The sequence below is a fragment of the Phyllobates terribilis genome, unplaced genomic scaffold, assembly GCF_046119375.1.
Source record: "Phyllobates terribilis strain yellow unplaced genomic scaffold, ASM4611937v1 Scaffold_3637__1_contigs__length_73654, whole genome shotgun sequence".
Taxonomy (NCBI): domain Eukaryota; kingdom Metazoa; phylum Chordata; class Amphibia; order Anura; family Dendrobatidae; genus Phyllobates; species Phyllobates terribilis.
Genome location: NW_027366390.1, coordinates 1 through 26723, shown reverse-complemented (window position 1 = coordinate 26723; position 26723 = coordinate 1). Strand labels below are relative to the sequence as shown.

Below are 26723 nucleotides of genomic sequence, written 5' to 3'. Positions count from 1 at the left end.
CTGTGCACAGGTATATAAAGGCTCAGAGCCTATTATGACACGCGCAGCCAGCGTTCCATTGCCACATTCCATCTACTGCAGGCAGGATACCTGGCTGGCTGAATGTCGCTGAGAAGCTCACAGAGACCGCCATAAGCAACAGTTTAACAGAATGCCACAGACTAATCAACCAAACTTTTTGGGTTGGGTTCTCTTTTATAGTCTGCAGGCATTAAATGAAAGAAGTCAGTGTTCCAGCAGAAGGAGACAACGTTTCAGAAAAGGCATTGTAGCAAACCAAAAAAGAAATTTTAAGCGCAGCAGTGTAACCAGCGCACATACCTGTTAGCTCGGGTGAGTTTAAAAGGCTGCTGTTGATAACAAGGGCATTTGCTAAATAGATGGTGTGTGTGCAACAATATACTGAAAGGTCAATTATATTGTGCAGCTTATCTCACCACCTGTAGTTATTTAGGTGAAAGCTCCAAAATGCTTGCCTAATATGTCTGTTTATCCAAAAGGAAGTAGAAAGGGAGAGCTAGAAAGATAGCATTGCATCACATTACATGGCAATGCAATGCACAGTTGCTGAAGTTGAACCAAAATGAGCTTGTAATCTGGCTTCTGCAACTTTGAACATGAAAAATCCAATGAGGAGAAGAAAAGCAGAGCCAAAGAGTCCATCCCAAAATCCGACAAACAAGCAAAATGAACAAAAAACATTGAATTCAATTCTTTCTGATTTTAGAAACTGCATTAAAGAAGGGGTGCACCGGTCCTGGAGATACTGCAATACCAGGTCAATGCGTGGAGTGGACAGAGCAAGCTCTTTTTCCATCTCCCTGTTCTAAAAATCCATTTAATATATGGTCCCCAGATAGGGGACGTATCAGATATTAAACTGATAAGAACAGATACTACACTTGATCTTAGCCAAAAGGCCGAGAAGCGATAACCAGAATTGGTTTCAAACTACGGAGCCACCCAAGGATCCTAAAAAGTCCATTTGTGGAGATGAGCTCCTGGACTCCCGTTAAGAAGACATGTTGTCAACCTCTAGATCCCTTACATGCCTGCACTTTTCGGCTTGCTGCTGCTGCAATCCACGCGTTTTAGATCTGCATAACTCCACCTCTTTAAACACAGCACCTTCACCCCCTGCTGTTCCCACCCGCCTCAACACCGTTGGAAGGGAGGAGAACCAATTAAGGCGGGGGGTGGGGTGGAACGAGCAGCTGTCTACCCTTAGCAGGAGGGCTCCTGATTACATACCTCTCCTGCTGCTGCTGCTGCTGCTGGCTGTCCAGCAGCAGACTGAAGGTGGCTGCTGCTGTGCACAGGTATATAAAGGCTCAGAGCCTATTATGACACGCGCAGCCAGCGTTCCATTGCCACATTCCATCTACTGCAGGCAGGATACCTGGCTGGCTGAATGTCGCTGAGAAGCTCACAGAGACCGCCATAAGCAACAGTTTAACAGAATGCCACAGACTAATCAACCAAACTTTTTGGGTTGGGTTCTCTTTTATAGTCTGCAGGCATTAAATGAAAGAAGTCAGTGTTCCAGCAGAAGGAGACAACGTTTCAGAAAAGGCATTGTAGCAAACCAAAAAAGAAATTTTAAGCGCAGCAGTGTAACCAGCGCACATACCTGTTAGCTCGGGTGAGTTTAAAAGGCTGCTGTTGATAACAAGGGCATTTGCTAAATAGATGGTGTGTGTGCAACAATATACTGAAAGGTCAATTATATTGTGCAGCTTATCTCACCACCTGTAGTTATTTAGGTGAAAGCTCCAAAATGCTTGCCTAATATGTCTGTTTATCCAAAAGGAAGTAGAAAGGGAGAGCTAGAAAGATAGCATTGCATCACATTACATGGCAATGCAATGCACAGTTGCTGAAGTTGAACCAAAATGAGCTTGTAATCTGGCTTCTGCAACTTTGAACATGAAAAATCCAATGAGGAGAAGAAAAGCAGAGCCAAAGAGTCCATCCCAAAATCCGACAAACAAGCAAAATGAACAAAAAACATTGAATTCAATTCTTTCTGATTTTAGAAACTGCATTAAAGAAGGGGTGCACCGGTCCTGGAGATACTGCAATACCAGGTCAATGCGTGGAGTGGACAGAGCAAGCTCTTTTTCCATCTCCCTGTTCTAAAAATCCATTTAATATATGGTCCCCAGATAGGGGACGTATCAGATATTAAACTGATAAGAACAGATACTACACTTGATCTTAGCCAAAAGGCCGAGAAGCGATAACCAGAATTGGTTTCAAACTACGGAGCCACCCAAGGATCCTAAAAAGTCCATTTGTGGAGATGAGCTCCTGGACTCCCGTTAAGAAGACATGTTGTCAACCTCTAGATCCCTTACATGCCTGCACTTTTCGGCTTGCTGCTGCTGCAATCCACGCGTTTTAGATCTGCATAACTCCACCTCTTTAAACACAGCACCTTCACCCCCTGCTGTTCCCACCCGCCTCAACACCGTTGGAAGGGAGGAGAACCAATTAAGGCGGGGGGTGGGGTGGAACGAGCAGCTGTCTACCCTTAGCAGGAGGGCTCCTGATTACATACCTCTCCTGCTGCTGCTGCTGCTGCTGGCTGTCCAGCAGCAGACTGAAGGTGGCTGCTGCTGTGCACAGGTATATAAAGGCTCAGAGCCTATTATGACACGCGCAGCCAGCGTTCCATTGCCACATTCCATCTACTGCAGGCAGGATACCTGGCTGGCTGAATGTCGCTGAGAAGCTCACAGAGACCGCCATAAGCAACAGTTTAACAGAATGCCACAGACTAATCAACCAAACTTTTTGGGTTGGGTTCTCTTTTATAGTCTGCAGGCATTAAATGAAAGAAGTCAGTGTTCCAGCAGAAGGAGACAACGTTTCAGAAAAGGCATTGTAGCAAACCAAAAAAGAAATTTTAAGCGCAGCAGTGTAACCAGCGCACATACCTGTTAGCTCGGGTGAGTTTAAAAGGCTGCTGTTGATAACAAGGGCATTTGCTAAATAGATGGTGTGTGTGCAACAATATACTGAAAGGTCAATTATATTGTGCAGCTTATCTCACCACCTGTAGTTATTTAGGTGAAAGCTCCAAAATGCTTGCCTAATATGTCTGTTTATCCAAAAGGAAGTAGAAAGGGAGAGCTAGAAAGATAGCATTGCATCACATTACATGGCAATGCAATGCACAGTTGCTGAAGTTGAACCAAAATGAGCTTGTAATCTGGCTTCTGCAACTTTGAACATGAAAAATCCAATGAGGAGAAGAAAAGCAGAGCCAAAGAGTCCATCCCAAAATCCGACAAACAAGCAAAATGAACAAAAAACATTGAATTCAATTCTTTCTGATTTTAGAAACTGCATTAAAGAAGGGGTGCACCGGTCCTGGAGATACTGCAATACCAGGTCAATGCGTGGAGTGGACAGAGCAAGCTCTTTTTCCATCTCCCTGTTCTAAAAATCCATTTAATATATGGTCCCCAGATAGGGGACGTATCAGATATTAAACTGATAAGAACAGATACTACACTTGATCTTAGCCAAAAGGCCGAGAAGCGATAACCAGAATTGGTTTCAAACTACGGAGCCACCCAAGGATCCTAAAAAGTCCATTTGTGGAGATGAGCTCCTGGACTCCCGTTAAGAAGACATGTTGTCAACCTCTAGATCCCTTACATGCCTGCACTTTTCGGCTTGCTGCTGCTGCAATCCACGCGTTTTAGATCTGCATAACTCCACCTCTTTAAACACAGCACCTTCACCCCCTGCTGTTCCCACCCGCCTCAACACCGTTGGAAGGGAGGAGAACCAATTAAGGCGGGGGGTGGGGTGGAACGAGCAGCTGTCTACCCTTAGCAGGAGGGCTCCTGATTACATACCTCTCCTGCTGCTGCTGCTGCTGCTGGCTGTCCAGCAGCAGACTGAAGGTGGCTGCTGCTGTGCACAGGTATATAAAGGCTCAGAGCCTATTATGACACGCGCAGCCAGCGTTCCATTGCCACATTCCATCTACTGCAGGCAGGATACCTGGCTGGCTGAATGTCGCTGAGAAGCTCACAGAGACCGCCATAAGCAACAGTTTAACAGAATGCCACAGACTAATCAACCAAACTTTTTGGGTTGGGTTCTCTTTTATAGTCTGCAGGCATTAAATGAAAGAAGTCAGTGTTCCAGCAGAAGGAGACAACGTTTCAGAAAAGGCATTGTAGCAAACCAAAAAAGAAATTTTAAGCGCAGCAGTGTAACCAGCGCACATACCTGTTAGCTCGGGTGAGTTTAAAAGGCTGCTGTTGATAACAAGGGCATTTGCTAAATAGATGGTGTGTGTGCAACAATATACTGAAAGGTCAATTATATTGTGCAGCTTATCTCACCACCTGTAGTTATTTAGGTGAAAGCTCCAAAATGCTTGCCTAATATGTCTGTTTATCCAAAAGGAAGTAGAAAGGGAGAGCTAGAAAGATAGCATTGCATCACATTACATGGCAATGCAATGCACAGTTGCTGAAGTTGAACCAAAATGAGCTTGTAATCTGGCTTCTGCAACTTTGAACATGAAAAATCCAATGAGGAGAAGAAAAGCAGAGCCAAAGAGTCCATCCCAAAATCCGACAAACAAGCAAAATGAACAAAAAACATTGAATTCAATTCTTTCTGATTTTAGAAACTGCATTAAAGAAGGGGTGCACCGGTCCTGGAGATACTGCAATACCAGGTCAATGCGTGGAGTGGACAGAGCAAGCTCTTTTTCCATCTCCCTGTTCTAAAAATCCATTTAATATATGGTCCCCAGATAGGGGACGTATCAGATATTAAACTGATAAGAACAGATACTACACTTGATCTTAGCCAAAAGGCCGAGAAGCGATAACCAGAATTGGTTTCAAACTACGGAGCCACCCAAGGATCCTAAAAAGTCCATTTGTGGAGATGAGCTCCTGGACTCCCGTTAAGAAGACATGTTGTCAACCTCTAGATCCCTTACATGCCTGCACTTTTCGGCTTGCTGCTGCTGCAATCCACGCGTTTTAGATCTGCATAACTCCACCTCTTTAAACACAGCACCTTCACCCCCTGCTGTTCCCACCCGCCTCAACACCGTTGGAAGGGAGGAGAACCAATTAAGGCGGGGGGTGGGGTGGAACGAGCAGCTGTCTACCCTTAGCAGGAGGGCTCCTGATTACATACCTCTCCTGCTGCTGCTGCTGCTGCTGGCTGTCCAGCAGCAGACTGAAGGTGGCTGCTGCTGTGCACAGGTATATAAAGGCTCAGAGCCTATTATGACACGCGCAGCCAGCGTTCCATTGCCACATTCCATCTACTGCAGGCAGGATACCTGGCTGGCTGAATGTCGCTGAGAAGCTCACAGAGACCGCCATAAGCAACAGTTTAACAGAATGCCACAGACTAATCAACCAAACTTTTTGGGTTGGGTTCTCTTTTATAGTCTGCAGGCATTAAATGAAAGAAGTCAGTGTTCCAGCAGAAGGAGACAACGTTTCAGAAAAGGCATTGTAGCAAACCAAAAAAGAAATTTTAAGCGCAGCAGTGTAACCAGCGCACATACCTGTTAGCTCGGGTGAGTTTAAAAGGCTGCTGTTGATAACAAGGGCATTTGCTAAATAGATGGTGTGTGTGCAACAATATACTGAAAGGTCAATTATATTGTGCAGCTTATCTCACCACCTGTAGTTATTTAGGTGAAAGCTCCAAAATGCTTGCCTAATATGTCTGTTTATCCAAAAGGAAGTAGAAAGGGAGAGCTAGAAAGATAGCATTGCATCACATTACATGGCAATGCAATGCACAGTTGCTGAAGTTGAACCAAAATGAGCTTGTAATCTGGCTTCTGCAACTTTGAACATGAAAAATCCAATGAGGAGAAGAAAAGCAGAGCCAAAGAGTCCATCCCAAAATCCGACAAACAAGCAAAATGAACAAAAAACATTGAATTCAATTCTTTCTGATTTTAGAAACTGCATTAAAGAAGGGGTGCACCGGTCCTGGAGATACTGCAATACCAGGTCAATGCGTGGAGTGGACAGAGCAAGCTCTTTTTCCATCTCCCTGTTCTAAAAATCCATTTAATATATGGTCCCCAGATAGGGGACGTATCAGATGTTAAACTGATAAGAACAGATACTACACTTGATCTTAGCCAAAAGGCCGAGAAGCGATAACCAGAATTGGTTTCAAACTACGGAGCCACCCAAGGATCCTAAAAAGTCCATTTGTGGAGATGAGCTCCTGGACTCCCGTTAAGAAGACATGTTGTCAACCTCTAGATCCCTTACATGCCTGCACTTTTCGGCTTGCTGCTGCTGCAATCCACGCGTTTTAGATCTGCATAACTCCACCTCTTTAAACACAGCACCTTCACCCCCTGCTGTTCCCACCCGCCTCAACACCGTTGGAAGGGAGGAGAACCAATTAAGGCGGGGGGTGGGGTGGAACGAGCAGCTGTCTACCCTTAGCAGGAGGGCTCCTGATTACATACCTCTCCTGCTGCTGCTGCTGCTGCTGGCTGTCCAGCAGCAGACTGAAGGTGGCTGCTGCTGTGCACAGGTATATAAAGGCTCAGAGCCTATTATGACACGCGCAGCCAGCGTTCCATTGCCACATTCCATCTACTGCAGGCAGGATACCTGGCTGGCTGAATGTCGCTGAGAAGCTCACAGAGACCGCCATAAGCAACAGTTTAACAGAATGCCACAGACTAATCAACCAAACTTTTTGGGTTGGGTTCTCTTTTATAGTCTGCAGGCATTAAATGAAAGAAGTCAGTGTTCCAGCAGAAGGAGACAACGTTTCAGAAAAGGCATTGTAGCAAACCAAAAAAGAAATTTTAAGCGCAGCAGTGTAACCAGCGCACATACCTGTTAGCTCGGGTGAGTTTAAAAGGCTGCTGTTGATAACAAGGGCATTTGCTAAATAGATGGTGTGTGTGCAACAATATACTGAAAGGTCAATTATATTGTGCAGCTTATCTCACCACCTGTAGTTATTTAGGTGAAAGCTCCAAAATGCTTGCCTAATATGTCTGTTTATCCAAAAGGAAGTAGAAAGGGAGAGCTAGAAAGATAGCATTGCATCACATTACATGGCAATGCAATGCACAGTTGCTGAAGTTGAACCAAAATGAGCTTGTAATCTGGCTTCTGCAACTTTGAACATGAAAAATCCAATGAGGAGAAGAAAAGCAGAGCCAAAGAGTCCATCCCAAAATCCGACAAACAAGCAAAATGAACAAAAAACATTGAATTCAATTCTTTCTGATTTTAGAAACTGCATTAAAGAAGGGGTGCACCGGTCCTGGAGATACTGCAATACCAGGTCAATGCGTGGAGTGGACAGAGCAAGCTCTTTTTCCATCTCCCTGTTCTAAAAATCCATTTAATATATGGTCCCCAGATAGGGGACGTATCAGATATTAAACTGATAAGAACAGATACTACACTTGATCTTAGCCAAAAGGCCGAGAAGCGATAACCAGAATTGGTTTCAAACTACGGAGCCACCCAAGGATCCTAAAAAGTCCATTTGTGGAGATGAGCTCCTGGACTCCCGTTAAGAAGACATGTTGTCAACCTCTAGATCCCTTACATGCCTGCACTTTTCGGCTTGCTGCTGCTGCAATCCACGCGTTTTAGATCTGCATAACTCCACCTCTTTAAACACAGCACCTTCACCCCCTGCTGTTCCCACCCGCCTCAACACCGTTGGAAGGGAGGAGAACCAATTAAGGCGGGGGGTGGGGTGGAACGAGCAGCTGTCTACCCTTAGCAGGAGGGCTCCTGATTACATACCTCTCCTGCTGCTGCTGCTGCTGCTGGCTGTCCAGCAGCAGACTGAAGGTGGCTGCTGCTGTGCACAGGTATATAAAGGCTCAGAGCCTATTATGACACGCGCAGCCAGCGTTCCATTGCCACATTCCATCTACTGCAGGCAGGATACCTGGCTGGCTGAATGTCGCTGAGAAGCTCACAGAGACCGCCATAAGCAACAGTTTAACAGAATGCCACAGACTAATCAACCAAACTTTTTGGGTTGGGTTCTCTTTTATAGTCTGCAGGCATTAAATGAAAGAAGTCAGTGTTCCAGCAGAAGGAGACAACGTTTCAGAAAAGGCATTGTAGCAAACCAAAAAAGAAATTTTAAGCGCAGCAGTGTAACCAGCGCACATACCTGTTAGCTCGGGTGAGTTTAAAAGGCTGCTGTTGATAACAAGGGCATTTGCTAAATAGATGGTGTGTGTGCAACAATATACTGAAAGGTCAATTATATTGTGCAGCTTATCTCACCACCTGTAGTTATTTAGGTGAAAGCTCCAAAATGCTTGCCTAATATGTCTGTTTATCCAAAAGGAAGTAGAAAGGGAGAGCTAGAAAGATAGCATTGCATCACATTACATGGCAATGCAATGCACAGTTGCTGAAGTTGAACCAAAATGAGCTTGTAATCTGGCTTCTGCAACTTTGAACATGAAAAATCCAATGAGGAGAAGAAAAGCAGAGCCAAAGAGTCCATCCCAAAATCCGACAAACAAGCAAAATGAACAAAAAACATTGAATTCAATTCTTTCTGATTTTAGAAACTGCATTAAAGAAGGGGTGCACCGGTCCTGGAGATACTGCAATACCAGGTCAATGCGTGGAGTGGACAGAGCAAGCTCTTTTTCCATCTCCCTGTTCTAAAAATCCATTTAATATATGGTCCCCAGATAGGGGACGTATCAGATATTAAACTGATAAGAACAGATACTACACTTGATCTTAGCCAAAAGGCCGAGAAGCGATAACCAGAATTGGTTTCAAACTACGGAGCCACCCAAGGATCCTAAAAAGTCCATTTGTGGAGATGAGCTCCTGGACTCCCGTTAAGAAGACATGTTGTCAACCTCTAGATCCCTTACATGCCTGCACTTTTCGGCTTGCTGCTGCTGCAATCCACGCGTTTTAGATCTGCATAACTCCACCTCTTTAAACACAGCACCTTCACCCCCTGCTGTTCCCACCCGCCTCAACACCGTTGGAAGGGAGGAGAACCAATTAAGGCGGGGGGTGGGGTGGAACGAGCAGCTGTCTACCCTTAGCAGGAGGGCTCCTGATTACATACCTCTCCTGCTGCTGCTGCTGCTGCTGGCTGTCCAGCAGCAGACTGAAGGTGGCTGCTGCTGTGCACAGGTATATAAAGGCTCAGAGCCTATTATGACACGCGCAGCCAGCGTTCCATTGCCACATTCCATCTACTGCAGGCAGGATACCTGGCTGGCTGAATGTCGCTGAGAAGCTCACAGAGACCGCCATAAGCAACAGTTTAACAGAATGCCACAGACTAATCAACCAAACTTTTTGGGTTGGGTTCTCTTTTATAGTCTGCAGGCATTAAATGAAAGAAGTCAGTGTTCCAGCAGAAGGAGACAACGTTTCAGAAAAGGCATTGTAGCAAACCAAAAAAGAAATTTTAAGCGCAGCAGTGTAACCAGCGCACATACCTGTTAGCTCGGGTGAGTTTAAAAGGCTGCTGTTGATAACAAGGGCATTTGCTAAATAGATGGTGTGTGTGCAACAATATACTGAAAGGTCAATTATATTGTGCAGCTTATCTCACCACCTGTAGTTATTTAGGTGAAAGCTCCAAAATGCTTGCCTAATATGTCTGTTTATCCAAAAGGAAGTAGAAAGGGAGAGCTAGAAAGATAGCATTGCATCACATTACATGGCAATGCAATGCACAGTTGCTGAAGTTGAACCAAAATGAGCTTGTAATCTGGCTTCTGCAACTTTGAACATGAAAAATCCAATGAGGAGAAGAAAAGCAGAGCCAAAGAGTCCATCCCAAAATCCGACAAACAAGCAAAATGAACAAAAAACATTGAATTCAATTCTTTCTGATTTTAGAAACTGCATTAAAGAAGGGGTGCACCGGTCCTGGAGATACTGCAATACCAGGTCAATGCGTGGAGTGGACAGAGCAAGCTCTTTTTCCATCTCCCTGTTCTAAAAATCCATTTAATATATGGTCCCCAGATAGGGGACGTATCAGATATTAAACTGATAAGAACAGATACTACACTTGATCTTAGCCAAAAGGCCGAGAAGCGATAACCAGAATTGGTTTCAAACTACGGAGCCACCCAAGGATCCTAAAAAGTCCATTTGTGGAGATGAGCTCCTGGACTCCCGTTAAGAAGACATGTTGTCAACCTCTAGATCCCTTACATGCCTGCACTTTTCGGCTTGCTGCTGCTGCAATCCACGCGTTTTAGATCTGCATAACTCCACCTCTTTAAACACAGCACCTTCACCCCCTGCTGTTCCCACCCGCCTCAACACCGTTGGAAGGGAGGAGAACCAATTAAGGCGGGGGGTGGGGTGGAACGAGCAGCTGTCTACCCTTAGCAGGAGGGCTCCTGATTACATACCTCTCCTGCTGCTGCTGCTGCTGCTGGCTGTCCAGCAGCAGACTGAAGGTGGCTGCTGCTGTGCACAGGTATATAAAGGCTCAGAGCCTATTATGACACGCGCAGCCAGCGTTCCATTGCCACATTCCATCTACTGCAGGCAGGATACCTGGCTGGCTGAATGTCGCTGAGAAGCTCACAGAGACCGCCATAAGCAACAGTTTAACAGAATGCCACAGACTAATCAACCAAACTTTTTGGGTTGGGTTCTCTTTTATAGTCTGCAGGCATTAAATGAAAGAAGTCAGTGTTCCAGCAGAAGGAGACAACGTTTCAGAAAAGGCATTGTAGCAAACCAAAAAAGAAATTTTAAGCGCAGCAGTGTAACCAGCGCACATACCTGTTAGCTCGGGTGAGTTTAAAAGGCTGCTGTTGATAACAAGGGCATTTGCTAAATAGATGGTGTGTGTGCAACAATATACTGAAAGGTCAATTATATTGTGCAGCTTATCTCACCACCTGTAGTTATTTAGGTGAAAGCTCCAAAATGCTTGCCTAATATGTCTGTTTATCCAAAAGGAAGTAGAAAGGGAGAGCTAGAAAGATAGCATTGCATCACATTACATGGCAATGCAATGCACAGTTGCTGAAGTTGAACCAAAATGAGCTTGTAATCTGGCTTCTGCAACTTTGAACATGAAAAATCCAATGAGGAGAAGAAAAGCAGAGCCAAAGAGTCCATCCCAAAATCCGACAAACAAGCAAAATGAACAAAAAACATTGAATTCAATTCTTTCTGATTTTAGAAACTGCATTAAAGAAGGGGTGCACCGGTCCTGGAGATACTGCAATACCAGGTCAATGCGTGGAGTGGACAGAGCAAGCTCTTTTTCCATCTCCCTGTTCTAAAAATCCATTTAATATATGGTCCCCAGATAGGGGACGTATCAGATATTAAACTGATAAGAACAGATACTACACTTGATCTTAGCCAAAAGGCCGAGAAGCGATAACCAGAATTGGTTTCAAACTACGGAGCCACCCAAGGATCCTAAAAAGTCCATTTGTGGAGATGAGCTCCTGGACTCCCGTTAAGAAGACATGTTGTCAACCTCTAGATCCCTTACATGCCTGCACTTTTCGGCTTGCTGCTGCTGCAATCCACGCGTTTTAGATCTGCATAACTCCACCTCTTTAAACACAGCACCTTCACCCCCTGCTGTTCCCACCCGCCTCAACACCGTTGGAAGGGAGGAGAACCAATTAAGGCGGGGGGTGGGGTGGAACGAGCAGCTGTCTACCCTTAGCAGGAGGGCTCCTGATTACATACCTCTCCTGCTGCTGCTGCTGCTGCTGGCTGTCCAGCAGCAGACTGAAGGTGGCTGCTGCTGTGCACAGGTATATAAAGGCTCAGAGCCTATTATGACACGCGCAGCCAGCGTTCCATTGCCACATTCCATCTACTGCAGGCAGGATACCTGGCTGGCTGAATGTCGCTGAGAAGCTCACAGAGACCGCCATAAGCAACAGTTTAACAGAATGCCACAGACTAATCAACCAAACTTTTTGGGTTGGGTTCTCTTTTATAGTCTGCAGGCATTAAATGAAAGAAGTCAGTGTTCCAGCAGAAGGAGACAACGTTTCAGAAAAGGCATTGTAGCAAACCAAAAAAGAAATTTTAAGCGCAGCAGTGTAACCAGCGCACATACCTGTTAGCTCGGGTGAGTTTAAAAGGCTGCTGTTGATAACAAGGGCATTTGCTAAATAGATGGTGTGTGTGCAACAATATACTGAAAGGTCAATTATATTGTGCAGCTTATCTCACCACCTGTAGTTATTTAGGTGAAAGCTCCAAAATGCTTGCCTAATATGTCTGTTTATCCAAAAGGAAGTAGAAAGGGAGAGCTAGAAAGATAGCATTGCATCACATTACATGGCAATGCAATGCACAGTTGCTGAAGTTGAACCAAAATGAGCTTGTAATCTGGCTTCTGCAACTTTGAACATGAAAAATCCAATGAGGAGAAGAAAAGCAGAGCCAAAGAGTCCATCCCAAAATCCGACAAACAAGCAAAATGAACAAAAAACATTGAATTCAATTCTTTCTGATTTTAGAAACTGCATTAAAGAAGGGGTGCACCGGTCCTGGAGATACTGCAATACCAGGTCAATGCGTGGAGTGGACAGAGCAAGCTCTTTTTCCATCTCCCTGTTCTAAAAATCCATTTAATATATGGTCCCCAGATAGGGGACGTATCAGATATTAAACTGATAAGAACAGATACTACACTTGATCTTAGCCAAAAGGCCGAGAAGCGATAACCAGAATTGGTTTCAAACTACGGAGCCACCCAAGGATCCTAAAAAGTCCATTTGTGGAGATGAGCTCCTGGACTCCCGTTAAGAAGACATGTTGTCAACCTCTAGATCCCTTACATGCCTGCACTTTTCGGCTTGCTGCTGCTGCAATCCACGCGTTTTAGATCTGCATAACTCCACCTCTTTAAACACAGCACCTTCACCCCCTGCTGTTCCCACCCGCCTCAACACCGTTGGAAGGGAGGAGAACCAATTAAGGCGGGGGGTGGGGTGGAACGAGCAGCTGTCTACCCTTAGCAGGAGGGCTCCTGATTACATACCTCTCCTGCTGCTGCTGCTGCTGCTGGCTGTCCAGCAGCAGACTGAAGGTGGCTGCTGCTGTGCACAGGTATATAAAGGCTCAGAGCCTATTATGACACGCGCAGCCAGCGTTCCATTGCCACATTCCATCTACTGCAGGCAGGATACCTGGCTGGCTGAATGTCGCTGAGAAGCTCACAGAGACCGCCATAAGCAACAGTTTAACAGAATGCCACAGACTAATCAACCAAACTTTTTGGGTTGGGTTCTCTTTTATAGTCTGCAGGCATTAAATGAAAGAAGTCAGTGTTCCAGCAGAAGGAGACAACGTTTCAGAAAAGGCATTGTAGCAAACCAAAAAAGAAATTTTAAGCGCAGCAGTGTAACCAGCGCACATACCTGTTAGCTCGGGTGAGTTTAAAAGGCTGCTGTTGATAACAAGGGCATTTGCTAAATAGATGGTGTGTGTGCAACAATATACTGAAAGGTCAATTATATTGTGCAGCTTATCTCACCACCTGTAGTTATTTAGGTGAAAGCTCCAAAATGCTTGCCTAATATGTCTGTTTATCCAAAAGGAAGTAGAAAGGGAGAGCTAGAAAGATAGCATTGCATCACATTACATGGCAATGCAATGCACAGTTGCTGAAGTTGAACCAAAATGAGCTTGTAATCTGGCTTCTGCAACTTTGAACATGAAAAATCCAATGAGGAGAAGAAAAGCAGAGCCAAAGAGTCCATCCCAAAATCCGACAAACAAGCAAAATGAACAAAAAACATTGAATTCAATTCTTTCTGATTTTAGAAACTGCATTAAAGAAGGGGTGCACCGGTCCTGGAGATACTGCAATACCAGGTCAATGCGTGGAGTGGACAGAGCAAGCTCTTTTTCCATCTCCCTGTTCTAAAAATCCATTTAATATATGGTCCCCAGATAGGGGACGTATCAGATATTAAACTGATAAGAACAGATACTACACTTGATCTTAGCCAAAAGGCCGAGAAGCGATAACCAGAATTGGTTTCAAACTACGGAGCCACCCAAGGATCCTAAAAAGTCCATTTGTGGAGATGAGCTCCTGGACTCCCGTTAAGAAGACATGTTGTCAACCTCTAGATCCCTTACATGCCTGCACTTTTCGGCTTGCTGCTGCTGCAATCCACGCGTTTTAGATCTGCATAACTCCACCTCTTTAAACACAGCACCTTCACCCCCTGCTGTTCCCACCCGCCTCAACACCGTTGGAAGGGAGGAGAACCAATTAAGGCGGGGGGTGGGGTGGAACGAGCAGCTGTCTACCCTTAGCAGGAGGGCTCCTGATTACATACCTCTCCTGCTGCTGCTGCTGCTGCTGGCTGTCCAGCAGCAGACTGAAGGTGGCTGCTGCTGTGCACAGGTATATAAAGGCTCAGAGCCTATTATGACACGCGCAGCCAGCGTTCCATTGCCACATTCCATCTACTGCAGGCAGGATACCTGGCTGGCTGAATGTCGCTGAGAAGCTCACAGAGACCGCCATAAGCAACAGTTTAACAGAATGCCACAGACTAATCAACCAAACTTTTTGGGTTGGGTTCTCTTTTATAGTCTGCAGGCATTAAATGAAAGAAGTCAGTGTTCCAGCAGAAGGAGACAACGTTTCAGAAAAGGCATTGTAGCAATCCAAAAAAGAAATTTTAAGCGCAGCAGTGTAACCAGCGCACATACCTGTTAGCTCGGGTGAGTTTAAAAGGCTGCTGTTGATAACAAGGGCATTTGCTAAATAGATGGTGTGTGTGCAACAATATACTGAAAGGTCAATTATATTGTGCAGCTTATCTCACCACCTGTAGTTATTTAGGTGAAAGCTCCAAAATGCTTGCCTAATATGTCTGTTTATCCAAAAGGAAGTAGAAAGGGAGAGCTAGAAAGATAGCATTGCATCACATTACATGGCAATGCAATGCACAGTTGCTGAAGTTGAACCAAAATGAGCTTGTAATCTGGCTTCTGCAACTTTGAACATGAAAAATCCAATGAGGAGAAGAAAAGCAGAGCCAAAGAGTCCATCCCAAAATCCGACAAACAAGCAAAATGAACAAAAAACATTGAATTCAATTCTTTCTGATTTTAGAAACTGCATTAAAGAAGGGGTGCACCGGTCCTGGAGATACTGCAATACCAGGTCAATGCGTGGAGTGGACAGAGCAAGCTCTTTTTCCATCTCCCTGTTCTAAAAATCCATTTAATATATGGTCCCCAGATAGGGGACGTATCAGATATTAAACTGATAAGAACAGATACTACACTTGATCTTAGCCAAAAGGCCGAGAAGCGATAACCAGAATTGGTTTCAAACTACGGAGCCACCCAAGGATCCTAAAAAGTCCATTTGTGGAGATGAGCTCCTGGACTCCCGTTAAGAAGACATGTTGTCAACCTCTAGATCCCTTACATGCCTGCACTTTTCGGCTTGCTGCTGCTGCAATCCACGCGTTTTAGATCTGCATAACTCCACCTCTTTAAACACAGCACCTTCACCCCCTGCTGTTCCCACCCGCCTCAACACCGTTGGAAGGGAGGAGAACCAATTAAGGCGGGGGGTGGGGTGGAACGAGCAGCTGTCTACCCTTAGCAGGAGGGCTCCTGATTACATACCTCTCCTGCTGCTGCTGCTGCTGCTGGCTGTCCAGCAGCAGACTGAAGGTGGCTGCTGCTGTGCACAGGTATATAAAGGCTCAGAGCCTATTATGACACGCGCAGCCAGCGTTCCATTGCCACATTCCATCTACTGCAGGCAGGATACCTGGCTGGCTGAATGTCGCTGAGAAGCTCACAGAGACCGCCATAAGCAACAGTTTAACAGAATGCCACAGACTAATCAACCAAACTTTTTGGGTTGGGTTCTCTTTTATAGTCTGCAGGCATTAAATGAAAGAAGTCAGTGTTCCAGCAGAAGGAGACAACGTTTCAGAAAAGGCATTGTAGCAAACCAAAAAAGAAATTTTAAGCGCAGCAGTGTAACCAGCGCACATACCTGTTAGCTCGGGTGAGTTTAAAAGGCTGCTGTTGATAACAAGGGCATTTGCTAAATAGATGGTGTGTGTGCAACAATATACTGAAAGGTCAATTATATTGTGCAGCTTATCTCACCACCTGTAGTTATTTAGGTGAAAGCTCCAAAATGCTTGCCTAATATGTCTGTTTATCCAAAAGGAAGTAGAAAGGGAGAGCTAGAAAGATAGCATTGCATCACATTACATGGCAATGCAATGCACAGTTGCTGAAGTTGAACCAAAATGAGCTTGTAATCTGGCTTCTGCAACTTTGAACATGAAAAATCCAATGAGGAGAAGAAAAGCAGAGCCAAAGAGTCCATCCCAAAATCCGACAAACAAGCAAAATGAACAAAAAACATTGAATTCAATTCTTTCTGATTTTAGAAACTGCATTAAAGAAGGGGTGCACCGGTCCTGGAGATACTGCAATACCAGGTCAATGCGTGGAGTGGACAGAGCAAGCTCTTTTTCCATCTCCCTGTTCTAAAAATCCATTTAATATATGGTCCCCAGATAGGGGACGTATCAGATATTAAACTGATAAGAACAGATACTACACTTGATCTTAGCCAAAAGGCCGAGAAGCGATAACCAGAATTGGTTTCAAACTACGGAGCCACCCAAGGATCCTAAAAAGTCCATTTGTGGAGATGAGCTCCTGGACTCCCGTTAAGAAGACATGTTGTCAACCTCTAGATCCCTTACATGCCTGCACTTTTCGGCTTGCTGCTGCTGCAATCCACGCGTTTTAGATCTGCATAACTCCACCTCTTTAAACACAGCACCTTCACCCCCTGCTGTTCCCACCCGCCTCAACACCGTTGGAAGGGAGGAGAACCAATTAAGGCGGGGGGTGGGGTGGAACGAGCAGCTGTCTACCCTTAGCAGGAGGGCTCCTGATTACATACCTCTCCTGCTGCTGCTGCTGCTGCTGGCTGTCCAGCAGCAGACTGAAGGTGGCTGCTGCTGTGCACAGGTATATAAAGGCTCAGAGCCTATTATGACACGCGCAGCCAGCGTTCCATTGCCACATTCCATCTACTGCAGGCAGGATACCTGGCTGGCTGAATGTCGCTGAGAAGCTCACAGAGACCGCCATAAGCAACAGTTTAACAGAATGCCACAGACTAATCAACCAAACTTTTTGGGTTGGGTTCTCTTTTATAGTCTGCAGGCATTAAATGAAAGAAGTCAGTGTTCCAGCAGAAGGAGACAACGTTTCAGAAAAGGCATTGTAGCAAACCAAAAAAGAAATTTTAAGCGCAGCAGTGTAACCAGCGCACATACCTGTTAGCTCGGGTGAGTTTAAAAGGCTGCTGTTGATAACAAGGGCATTTGCTAAATAGATGGTGTGTGTGCAACAATATACTGAAAGGTCAATTATATTGTGCAGCTTATCTCACCACCTGTAGTTATTTAGGTGAAAGCTCCAAAATGCTTGCCTAATATGTCTGTTTATCCAAAAGGAAGTAGAAAGGGAGAGCTAGAAAGATAGCATTGCATCACATTACATGGCAATGCAATGCACAGTTGCTGAAGTTGAACCAAAATGAGCTTGTAATCTGGCTTCTGCAACTTTGAACATGAAAAATCCAATGAGGAGAAGAAAAGCAGAGCCAAAGAGTCCATCCCAAAATCCGACAAACAAGCAAAATGAACAAAAAACATTGAATTCAATTCTTTCTGATTTTAGAAACTGCATTAAAGAAGGGGTGCACCGGTCCTGGAGATACTGCAATACCAGGTCAATGCGTGGAGTGGACAGAGCAAGCTCTTTTTCCATCTCCCTGTTCTAAAAATCCATTTAATATATGGTCCCCAGATAGGGGACGTATCAGATATTAAACTGATAAGAACAGATACTACACTTGATCTTAGCCAAAAGGCCGAGAAGCGATAACCAGAATTGGTTTCAAACTACGGAGCCACCCAAGGATCCTAAAAAGTCCATTTGTGGAGATGAGCTCCTGGACTCCCGTTAAGAAGACATGTTGTCAACCTCTAGATCCCTTACATGCCTGCACTTTTCGGCTTGCTGCTGCTGCAATCCACGCGTTTTAGATCTGCATAACTCCACCTCTTTAAACACAGCACCTTCACCCCCTGCTGTTCCCACCCGCCTCAACACCGTTGGAAGGGAGGAGAACCAATTAAGGCGGGGGGTGGGGTGGAACGAGCAGCTGTCTACCCTTAGCAGGAGGGCTCCTGATTACATACCTCTCCTGCTGCTGCTGCTGCTGCTGGCTGTCCAGCAGCAGACTGAAGGTGGCTGCTGCTGTGCACAGGTATATAAAGGCTCAGAGCCTATTATGACACGCGCAGCCAGCGTTCCATTGCCACATTCCATCTACTGCAGGCAGGATACCTGGCTGGCTGAATGTCGCTGAGAAGCTCACAGAGACCGCCATAAGCAACAGTTTAACAGAATGCCACAGACTAATCAACCAAACTTTTTGGGTTGGGTTCTCTTTTATAGTCTGCAGGCATTAAATGAAAGAAGTCAGTGTTCCAGCAGAAGGAGACAACGTTTCAGAAAAGGCATTGTAGCAAACCAAAAAAGAAATTTTAAGCGCAGCAGTGTAACCAGCGCACATACCTGTTAGCTCGGGTGAGTTTAAAAGGCTGCTGTTGATAACAAGGGCATTTGCTAAATAGATGGTGTGTGTGCAACAATATACTGAAAGGTCAATTATATTGTGCAGCTTATCTCACCACCTGTAGTTATTTAGGTGAAAGCTCCAAAATGCTTGCCTAATATGTCTGTTTATCCAAAAGGAAGTAGAAAGGGAGAGCTAGAAAGATAGCATTGCATCACATTACATGGCAATGCAATGCACAGTTGCTGAAGTTGAACCAAAATGAGCTTGTAATCTGGCTTCTGCAACTTTGAACATGAAAAATCCAATGAGGAGAAGAAAAGCAGAGCCAAAGAGTCCATCCCAAAATCCGACAAACAAGCAAAATGAACAAAAAACATTGAATTCAATTCTTTCTGATTTTAGAAACTGCATTAAAGAAGGGGTGCACCGGTCCTGGAGATACTGCAATACCAGGTCAATGCGTGGAGTGGACAGAGCAAGCTCTTTTTCCATCTCCCTGTTCTAAAAATCCATTTAATATATGGTCCCCAGATAGGGGACGTATCAGATATTAAACTGATAAGAACAGATACTACACTTGATCTTAGCCAAAAGGCCGAGAAGCGATAACCAGAATTGGTTTCAAACTACGGAGCCACCCAAGGATCCTAAAAAGTCCATTTGTGGAGATGAGCTCCTGGACTCCCGTTAAGAAGACATGTTGTCAACCTCTAGATCCCTTACATGCCTGCACTTTTCGGCTTGCTGCTGCTGCAATCCACGCGTTTTAGATCTGCATAACTCCACCTCTTTAAACACAGCACCTTCACCCCCTGCTGTTCCCACCCGCCTCAACACCGTTGGAAGGGAGGAGAACCAATTAAGGCGGGGGGTGGGGTGGAACGAGCAGCTGTCTACCCTTAGCAGGAGGGCTCCTGATTACATACCTCTCCTGCTGCTGCTGCTGCTGCTGGCTGTCCAGCAGCAGACTGAAGGTGGCTGCTGCTGTGCACAGGTATATAAAGGCTCAGAGCCTATTATGACACGCGCAGCCAGCGTTCCATTGCCACATTCCATCTACTGCAGGCAGGATACCTGGCTGGCTGAATGTCGCTGAGAAGCTCACAGAGACCGCCATAAGCAACAGTTTAACAGAATGCCACAGACTAATCAACCAAACTTTTTGGGTTGGGTTCTCTTTTATAGTCTGCAGGCATTAAATGAAAGAAGTCAGTGTTCCAGCAGAAGGAGACAACGTTTCAGAAAAGGCATTGTAGCAAACCAAAAAAGAAATTTTAAGCGCAGCAGTGTAACCAGCGCACATACCTGTTAGCTCGGGTGAGTTTAAAAGGCTGCTGTTGATAACAAGGGCATTTGCTAAATAGATGGTGTGTGTGCAACAATATACTGAAAGGTCAATTATATTGTGCAGCTTATCTCACCACCTGTAGTTATTTAGGTGAAAGCTCCAAAATGCTTGCCTAATATGTCTGTTTATCCAAAAGGAAGTAGAAAGGGAGAGCTAGAAAGATAGCATTGCATCACATTACATGGCAATGCAATGCACAGTTGCTGAAGTTGAACCAAAATGAGCTTGTAATCTGGCTTCTGCAACTTTGAACATGAAAAATCCAATGAGGAGAAGAAAAGCAGAGCCAAAGAGTCCATCCCAAAATCCGACAAACAAGCAAAATGAACAAAAAACATTGAATTCAATTCTTTCTGATTTTAGAAACTGCATTAAAGAAGGGGTGCACCGGTCCTGGAGATACTGCAATACCAGGTCAATGCGTGGAGTGGACAGAGCAAGCTCTTTTTCCATCTCCCTGTTCTAAAAATCCATTTAATATATGGTCCCCAGATAGGGGACGTATCAGATATTAAACTGATAAGAACAGATACTACACTTGATCTTAGCCAAAAGGCCGAGAAGCGATAACCAGAATTGGTTTCAAACTACGGAGCCACCCAAGGATCCTAAAAAGTCCATTTGTGGAGATGAGCTCCTGGACTCCCGTTAAGAAGACATGTTGTCAACCTCTAGATCCCTTACATGCCTGCACTTTTCGGCTTGCTGCTGCTGCAATCCACGCGTTTTAGATCTGCATAACTCCACCTCTTTAAACACAGCACCTTCACCCCCTGCTGTTCCCACCCGCCTCAACACCGTTGGAAGGGAGGAGAACCAATTAAGGCGGGGGGTGGGGTGGAACGAGCAGCTGTCTACCCTTAGCAGGAGGGCTCCTGATTACATACCTCTCCTGCTGCTGCTGCTGCTGCTGGCTGTCCAGCAGCAGACTGAAGGTGGCTGCTGCTGTGCACAGGTATATAAAGGCTCAGAGCCTATTATGACACGCGCAGCCAGCGTTCCATTGCCACATTCCATCTACTGCAGGCAGGATACCTGGCTGGCTGAATGTCGCTGAGAAGCTCACAGAGACCGCCATAAGCAACAGTTTAACAGAATGCCACAGACTAATCAACCAAACTTTTTGGGTTGGGTTCTCTTTTATAGTCTGCAGGCATTAAATGAAAGAAGTCAGTGTTCCAGCAGAAGGAGACAACGTTTCAGAAAAGGCATTGTAGCAAACCAAAAAAGAAATTTTAAGCGCAGCAGTGTAACCAGCGCACATACCTGTTAGCTCGGGTGAGTTTAAAAGGCTGCTGTTGATAACAAGGGCATTTGCTAAATAGATGGTGTGTGTGCAACAATATACTGAAAGGTCAATTATATTGTGCAGCTTATCTCACCACCTGTAGTTATTTAGGTGAAAGCTCCAAAATGCTTGCCTAATATGTCTGTTTATCCAAAAGGAAGTAGAAAGGGAGAGCTAGAAAGATAGCATTGCATCACATTACATGGCAATGCAATGCACAGTTGCTGAAGTTGAACCAAAATGAGCTTGTAATCTGGCTTCTGCAACTTTGAACATGAAAAATCCAATGAGGAGAAGAAAAGCAGAGCCAAAGAGTCCATCCCAAAATCCGACAAACAAGCAAAATGAACAAAAAACATTGAATTCAATTCTTTCTGATTTTAGAAACTGCATTAAAGAAGGGGTGCACCGGTCCTGGAGATACTGCAATACCAGGTCAATGCGTGGAGTGGACAGAGCAAGCTCTTTTTCCATCTCCCTGTTCTAAAAATCCATTTAATATATGGTCCCCAGATAGGGGACGTATCAGATATTAAACTGATAAGAACAGATACTACACTTGATCTTAGCCAAAAGGCCGAGAAGCGATAACCAGAATTGGTTTCAAACTACGGAGCCACCCAAGGATCCTAAAAAGTCCATTTGTGGAGATGAGCTCCTGGACTCCCGTTAAGAAGACATGTTGTCAACCTCTAGATCCCTTACATGCCTGCACTTTTCGGCTTGCTGCTGCTGCAATCCACGCGTTTTAGATCTGCATAACTCCACCTCTTTAAACACAGCACCTTCACCCCCTGCTGTTCCCACCCGCCTCAACACCGTTGGAAGGGAGGAGAACCAATTAAGGCGGGGGGTGGGGTGGAACGAGCAGCTGTCTACCCTTAGCAGGAGGGCTCCTGATTACATACCTCTCCTGCTGCTGCTGCTGCTGCTGGCTGTCCAGCAGCAGACTGAAGGTGGCTGCTGCTGTGCACAGGTATATAAAGGCTCAGAGCCTATTATGACACGCGCAGCCAGCGTTCCATTGCCACATTCCATCTACTGCAGGCAGGATACCTGGCTGGCTGAATGTCGCTGAGAAGCTCACAGAGACCGCCATAAGCAACAGTTTAACAGAATGCCACAGACTAATCAACCAAACTTTTTGGGTTGGGTTCTCTTTTATAGTCTGCAGGCATTAAATGAAAGAAGTCAGTGTTCCAGCAGAAGGAGACAACGTTTCAGAAAAGGCATTGTAGCAAACCAAAAAAGAAATTTTAAGCGCAGCAGTGTAACCAGCGCACATACCTGTTAGCTCGGGTGAGTTTAAAAGGCTGCTGTTGATAACAAGGGCATTTGCTAAATAGATGGTGTGTGTGCAACAATATACTGAAAGGTCAATTATATTGTGCAGCTTATCTCACCACCTGTAGTTATTTAGGTGAAAGCTCCAAAATGCTTGCCTAATATGTCTGTTTATCCAAAAGGAAGTAGAAAGGGAGAGCTAGAAAGATAGCATTGCATCACATTACATGGCAATGCAATGCACAGTTGCTGAAGTTGAACCAAAATGAGCTTGTAATCTGGCTTCTGCAACTTTGAACATGAAAAATCCAATGAGGAGAAGAAAAGCAGAGCCAAAGAGTCCATCCCAAAATCCGACAAACAAGCAAAATGAACAAAAAACATTGAATTCAATTCTTTCTGATTTTAGAAACTGCATTAAAGAAGGGGTGCACCGGTCCTGGAGATACTGCAATACCAGGTCAATGCGTGGAGTGGACAGAGCAAGCTCTTTTTCCATCTCCCTGTTCTAAAAATCCATTTAATATATGGTCCCCAGATAGGGGACGTATCAGATATTAAACTGATAAGAACAGATACTACACTTGATCTTAGCCAAAAGGCCGAGAAGCGATAACCAGAATTGGTTTCAAACTACGGAGCCACCCAAGGATCCTAAAAAGTCCATTTGTGGAGATGAGCTCCTGGACTCCCGTTAAGAAGACATGTTGTCAACCTCTAGATCCCTTACATGCCTGCACTTTTCGGCTTGCTGCTGCTGCAATCCACGCGTTTTAGATCTGCATAACTCCACCTCTTTAAACACAGCACCTTCACCCCCTGCTGTTCCCACCCGCCTCAACACCGTTGGAAGGGAGGAGAACCAATTAAGGCGGGGGGTGGGGTGGAACGAGCAGCTGTCTACCCTTAGCAGGAGGGCTCCTGATTACATACCTCTCCTGCTGCTGCTGCTGCTGCTGGCTGTCCAGCAGCAGACTGAAGGTGGCTGCTGCTGTGCACAGGTATATAAAGGCTCAGAGCCTATTATGACACGCGCAGCCAGCGTTCCATTGCCACATTCCATCTACTGCAGGCAGGATACCTGGCTGGCTGAATGTCGCTGAGAAGCTCACAGAGACCGCCATAAGCAACAGTTTAACAGAATGCCACAGACTAATCAACCAAACTTTTTGGGTTGGGTTCTCTTTTATAGTCTGCAGGCATTAAATGAAAGAAGTCAGTGTTCCAGCAGAAGGAGACAACGTTTCAGAAAAGGCATTGTAGCAAACCAAAAAAGAAATTTTAAGCGCAGCAGTGTAACCAGCGCACATACCTGTTAGCTCGGGTGAGTTTAAAAGGCTGCTGTTGATAACAAGGGCATTTGCTAAATAGATGGTGTGTGTGCAACAATATACTGAAAGGTCAATTATATTGTGCAGCTTATCTCACCACCTGTAGTTATTTAGGTGAAAGCTCCAAAATGCTTGCCTAATATGTCTGTTTATCCAAAAGGAAGTAGAAAGGGAGAGCTAGAAAGATAGCATTGCATCACATTACATGGCAATGCAATGCACAGTTGCTGAAGTTGAACCAAAATGAGCTTGTAATCTGGCTTCTGCAACTTTGAACATGAAAAATCCAATGAGGAGAAGAAAAGCAGAGCCAAAGAGTCCATCCCAAAATCCGACAAACAAGCAAAATGAACAAAAAACATTGAATTCAATTCTTTCTGATTTTAGAAACTGCATTAAAGAAGGGGTGCACCGGTCCTGGAGATACTGCAATACCAGGTCAATGCGTGGAGTGGACAGAGCAAGCTCTTTTTCCATCTCCCTGTTCTAAAAATCCATTTAATATATGGTCCCCAGATAGGGGACGTATCAGATATTAAACTGATAAGAACAGATACTACACTTGATCTTAGCCAAAAGGCCGAGAAGCGATAACCAGAATTGGTTTCAAACTACGGAGCCACCCAAGGATCCTAAAAAGTCCATTTGTGGAGATGAGCTCCTGGACTCCCGTTAAGAAGACATGTTGTCAACCTCTAGATCCCTTACATGCCTGCACTTTTCGGCTTGCTGCTGCTGCAATCCACGCGTTTTAGATCTGCATAACTCCACCTCTTTAAACACAGCACCTTCACCCCCTGCTGTTCCCACCCGCCTCAACACCGTTGGAAGGGAGGAGAACCAATTAAGGCGGGGGGTGGGGTGGAACGAGCAGCTGTCTACCCTTAGCAGGAGGGCTCCTGATTACATACCTCTCCTGCTGCTGCTGCTGCTGCTGGCTGTCCAGCAGCAGACTGAAGGTGGCTGCTGCTGTGCACAGGTATATAAAGGCTCAGAGCCTATTATGACACGCGCAGCCAGCGTTCCATTGCCACATTCCATCTACTGCAGGCAGGATACCTGGCTGGCTGAATGTCGCTGAGAAGCTCACAGAGACCGCCATAAGCAACAGTTTAACAGAATGCCACAGACTAATCAACCAAACTTTTTGGGTTGGGTTCTCTTTTATAGTCTGCAGGCATTAAATGAAAGAAGTCAGTGTTCCAGCAGAAGGAGACAACGTTTCAGAAAAGGCATTGTAGCAAACCAAAAAAGAAATTTTAAGCGCAGCAGTGTAACCAGCGCACATACCTGTTAGCTCGGGTGAGTTTAAAAGGCTGCTGTTGATAACAAGGGCATTTGCTAAATAGATGGTGTGTGTGCAACAATATACTGAAAGGTCAATTATATTGTGCAGCTTATCTCACCACCTGTAGTTATTTAGGTGAAAGCTCCAAAATGCTTGCCTAATATGTCTGTTTATCCAAAAGGAAGTAGAAAGGGAGAGCTAGAAAGATAGCATTGCATCACATTACATGGCAATGCAATGCACAGTTGCTGAAGTTGAACCAAAATGAGCTTGTAATCTGGCTTCTGCAACTTTGAACATGAAAAATCCAATGAGGAGAAGAAAAGCAGAGCCAAAGAGTCCATCCCAAAATCCGACAAACAAGCAAAATGAACAAAAAACATTGAATTCAATTCTTTCTGATTTTAGAAACTGCATTAAAGAAGGGGTGCACCGGTCCTGGAGATACTGCAATACCAGGTCAATGCGTGGAGTGGACAGAGCAAGCTCTTTTTCCATCTCCCTGTTCTAAAAATCCATTTAATATATGGTCCCCAGATAGGGGACGTATCAGATATTAAACTGATAAGAACAGATACTACACTTGATCTTAGCCAAAAGGCCGAGAAGCGATAACCAGAATTGGTTTCAAACTACGGAGCCACCCAAGGATCCTAAAAAGTCCATTTGTGGAGATGAGCTCCTGGACTCCCGTTAAGAAGACATGTTGTCAACCTCTAGATCCCTTACATGCCTGCACTTTTCGGCTTGCTGCTGCTGCAATCCACGCGTTTTAGATCTGCATAACTCCACCTCTTTAAACACAGCACCTTCACCCCCTGCTGTTCCCACCCGCCTCAACACCGTTGGAAGGGAGGAGAACCAATTAAGGCGGGGGGTGGGGTGGAACGAGCAGCTGTCTACCCTTAGCAGGAGGGCTCCTGATTACATACCTCTCCTGCTGCTGCTGCTGCTGCTGGCTGTCCAGCAGCAGACTGAAGGTGGCTGCTGCTGTGCACAGGTATATAAAGGCTCAGAGCCTATTATGACACGCGCAGCCAGCGTTCCATTGCCACATTCCATCTACTGCAGGCAGGATACCTGGCTGGCTGAATGTCGCTGAGAAGCTCACAGAGACCGCCATAAGCAACAGTTTAACAGAATGCCACAGACTAATCAACCAAACTTTTTGGGTTGGGTTCTCTTTTATAGTCTGCAGGCATTAAATGAAAGAAGTCAGTGTTCCAGCAGAAGGAGACAACGTTTCAGAAAAGGCATTGTAGCAAACCAAAAAAGAAATTTTAAGCGCAGCAGTGTAACCAGCGCACATACCTGTTAGCTCGGGTGAGTTTAAAAGGCTGCTGTTGATAACAAGGGCATTTGCTAAATAGATGGTGTGTGTGCAACAATATACTGAAAGGTCAATTATATTGTGCAGCTTATCTCACCACCTGTAGTTATTTAGGTGAAAGCTCCAAAATGCTTGCCTAATATGTCTGTTTATCCAAAAGGAAGTAGAAAGGGAGAGCTAGAAAGATAGCATTGCATCACATT

The 26723-nt window shown here is 45.1% G+C and overlaps 20 non-coding genes across 20 annotated transcripts; all 20 read right to left on the bottom strand.

Moving 5' to 3' along the window:
• Positions 1 to 741: 741 nt before the first annotated feature.
• On the bottom strand, positions 742 to 932 carry LOC141248329 (U2 spliceosomal RNA). The gene has a single exon (XR_012311563.1). It is a non-coding gene; the product is annotated as a U2 spliceosomal RNA (small nuclear RNA).
• A 1118-nt stretch (positions 933 to 2050) lies between these two features.
• Positions 2051 to 2241, bottom strand: LOC141248328 (U2 spliceosomal RNA). Its single transcript, XR_012311562.1, has one exon. It is a non-coding gene; the product is annotated as a U2 spliceosomal RNA (small nuclear RNA).
• Positions 2242 to 3359: 1118 nt separating this feature from the next.
• Positions 3360 to 3550, bottom strand: LOC141248327 (U2 spliceosomal RNA). Its single transcript, XR_012311561.1, has one exon. It is a non-coding gene; the product is annotated as a U2 spliceosomal RNA (small nuclear RNA).
• A 1118-nt stretch (positions 3551 to 4668) lies between these two features.
• On the bottom strand, positions 4669 to 4859 carry LOC141248326 (U2 spliceosomal RNA). The gene has a single exon (XR_012311560.1). It is a non-coding gene; the product is annotated as a U2 spliceosomal RNA (small nuclear RNA).
• Positions 4860 to 5977: 1118 nt separating this feature from the next.
• LOC141248312 (U2 spliceosomal RNA) lies at positions 5978 to 6168 on the bottom strand. Its single transcript, XR_012311547.1, has one exon. It is a non-coding gene; the product is annotated as a U2 spliceosomal RNA (small nuclear RNA).
• Positions 6169 to 7286: 1118 nt separating this feature from the next.
• Positions 7287 to 7477, bottom strand: LOC141248324 (U2 spliceosomal RNA). Its single transcript, XR_012311558.1, has one exon. It is a non-coding gene; the product is annotated as a U2 spliceosomal RNA (small nuclear RNA).
• A 1118-nt stretch (positions 7478 to 8595) lies between these two features.
• LOC141248323 (U2 spliceosomal RNA) lies at positions 8596 to 8786 on the bottom strand. The gene has a single exon (XR_012311557.1). It is a non-coding gene; the product is annotated as a U2 spliceosomal RNA (small nuclear RNA).
• A 1118-nt stretch (positions 8787 to 9904) lies between these two features.
• On the bottom strand, positions 9905 to 10095 carry LOC141248322 (U2 spliceosomal RNA). The gene has a single exon (XR_012311556.1). It is a non-coding gene; the product is annotated as a U2 spliceosomal RNA (small nuclear RNA).
• Positions 10096 to 11213: 1118 nt separating this feature from the next.
• On the bottom strand, positions 11214 to 11404 carry LOC141248320 (U2 spliceosomal RNA). The gene has a single exon (XR_012311555.1). It is a non-coding gene; the product is annotated as a U2 spliceosomal RNA (small nuclear RNA).
• A 1118-nt stretch (positions 11405 to 12522) lies between these two features.
• On the bottom strand, positions 12523 to 12713 carry LOC141248319 (U2 spliceosomal RNA). The gene has a single exon (XR_012311554.1). It is a non-coding gene; the product is annotated as a U2 spliceosomal RNA (small nuclear RNA).
• Positions 12714 to 13831: 1118 nt separating this feature from the next.
• LOC141248318 (U2 spliceosomal RNA) lies at positions 13832 to 14022 on the bottom strand. Its single transcript, XR_012311553.1, has one exon. It is a non-coding gene; the product is annotated as a U2 spliceosomal RNA (small nuclear RNA).
• Positions 14023 to 15140: 1118 nt separating this feature from the next.
• Positions 15141 to 15331, bottom strand: LOC141248317 (U2 spliceosomal RNA). The gene has a single exon (XR_012311552.1). It is a non-coding gene; the product is annotated as a U2 spliceosomal RNA (small nuclear RNA).
• A 1118-nt stretch (positions 15332 to 16449) lies between these two features.
• Positions 16450 to 16640, bottom strand: LOC141248316 (U2 spliceosomal RNA). The gene has a single exon (XR_012311551.1). It is a non-coding gene; the product is annotated as a U2 spliceosomal RNA (small nuclear RNA).
• A 1118-nt stretch (positions 16641 to 17758) lies between these two features.
• Positions 17759 to 17949, bottom strand: LOC141248315 (U2 spliceosomal RNA). Its single transcript, XR_012311550.1, has one exon. It is a non-coding gene; the product is annotated as a U2 spliceosomal RNA (small nuclear RNA).
• Positions 17950 to 19067: 1118 nt separating this feature from the next.
• LOC141248313 (U2 spliceosomal RNA) lies at positions 19068 to 19258 on the bottom strand. The gene has a single exon (XR_012311548.1). It is a non-coding gene; the product is annotated as a U2 spliceosomal RNA (small nuclear RNA).
• Positions 19259 to 20376: 1118 nt separating this feature from the next.
• LOC141248361 (U2 spliceosomal RNA) lies at positions 20377 to 20567 on the bottom strand. The gene has a single exon (XR_012311592.1). It is a non-coding gene; the product is annotated as a U2 spliceosomal RNA (small nuclear RNA).
• A 1118-nt stretch (positions 20568 to 21685) lies between these two features.
• LOC141248349 (U2 spliceosomal RNA) lies at positions 21686 to 21876 on the bottom strand. The gene has a single exon (XR_012311581.1). It is a non-coding gene; the product is annotated as a U2 spliceosomal RNA (small nuclear RNA).
• Positions 21877 to 22994: 1118 nt separating this feature from the next.
• LOC141248336 (U2 spliceosomal RNA) lies at positions 22995 to 23185 on the bottom strand. The gene has a single exon (XR_012311570.1). It is a non-coding gene; the product is annotated as a U2 spliceosomal RNA (small nuclear RNA).
• Positions 23186 to 24303: 1118 nt separating this feature from the next.
• Positions 24304 to 24494, bottom strand: LOC141248325 (U2 spliceosomal RNA). The gene has a single exon (XR_012311559.1). It is a non-coding gene; the product is annotated as a U2 spliceosomal RNA (small nuclear RNA).
• Positions 24495 to 25612: 1118 nt separating this feature from the next.
• On the bottom strand, positions 25613 to 25803 carry LOC141248307 (U2 spliceosomal RNA). The gene has a single exon (XR_012311542.1). It is a non-coding gene; the product is annotated as a U2 spliceosomal RNA (small nuclear RNA).
• Between the last annotated feature and the right edge of the window lie 920 nt (positions 25804 to 26723).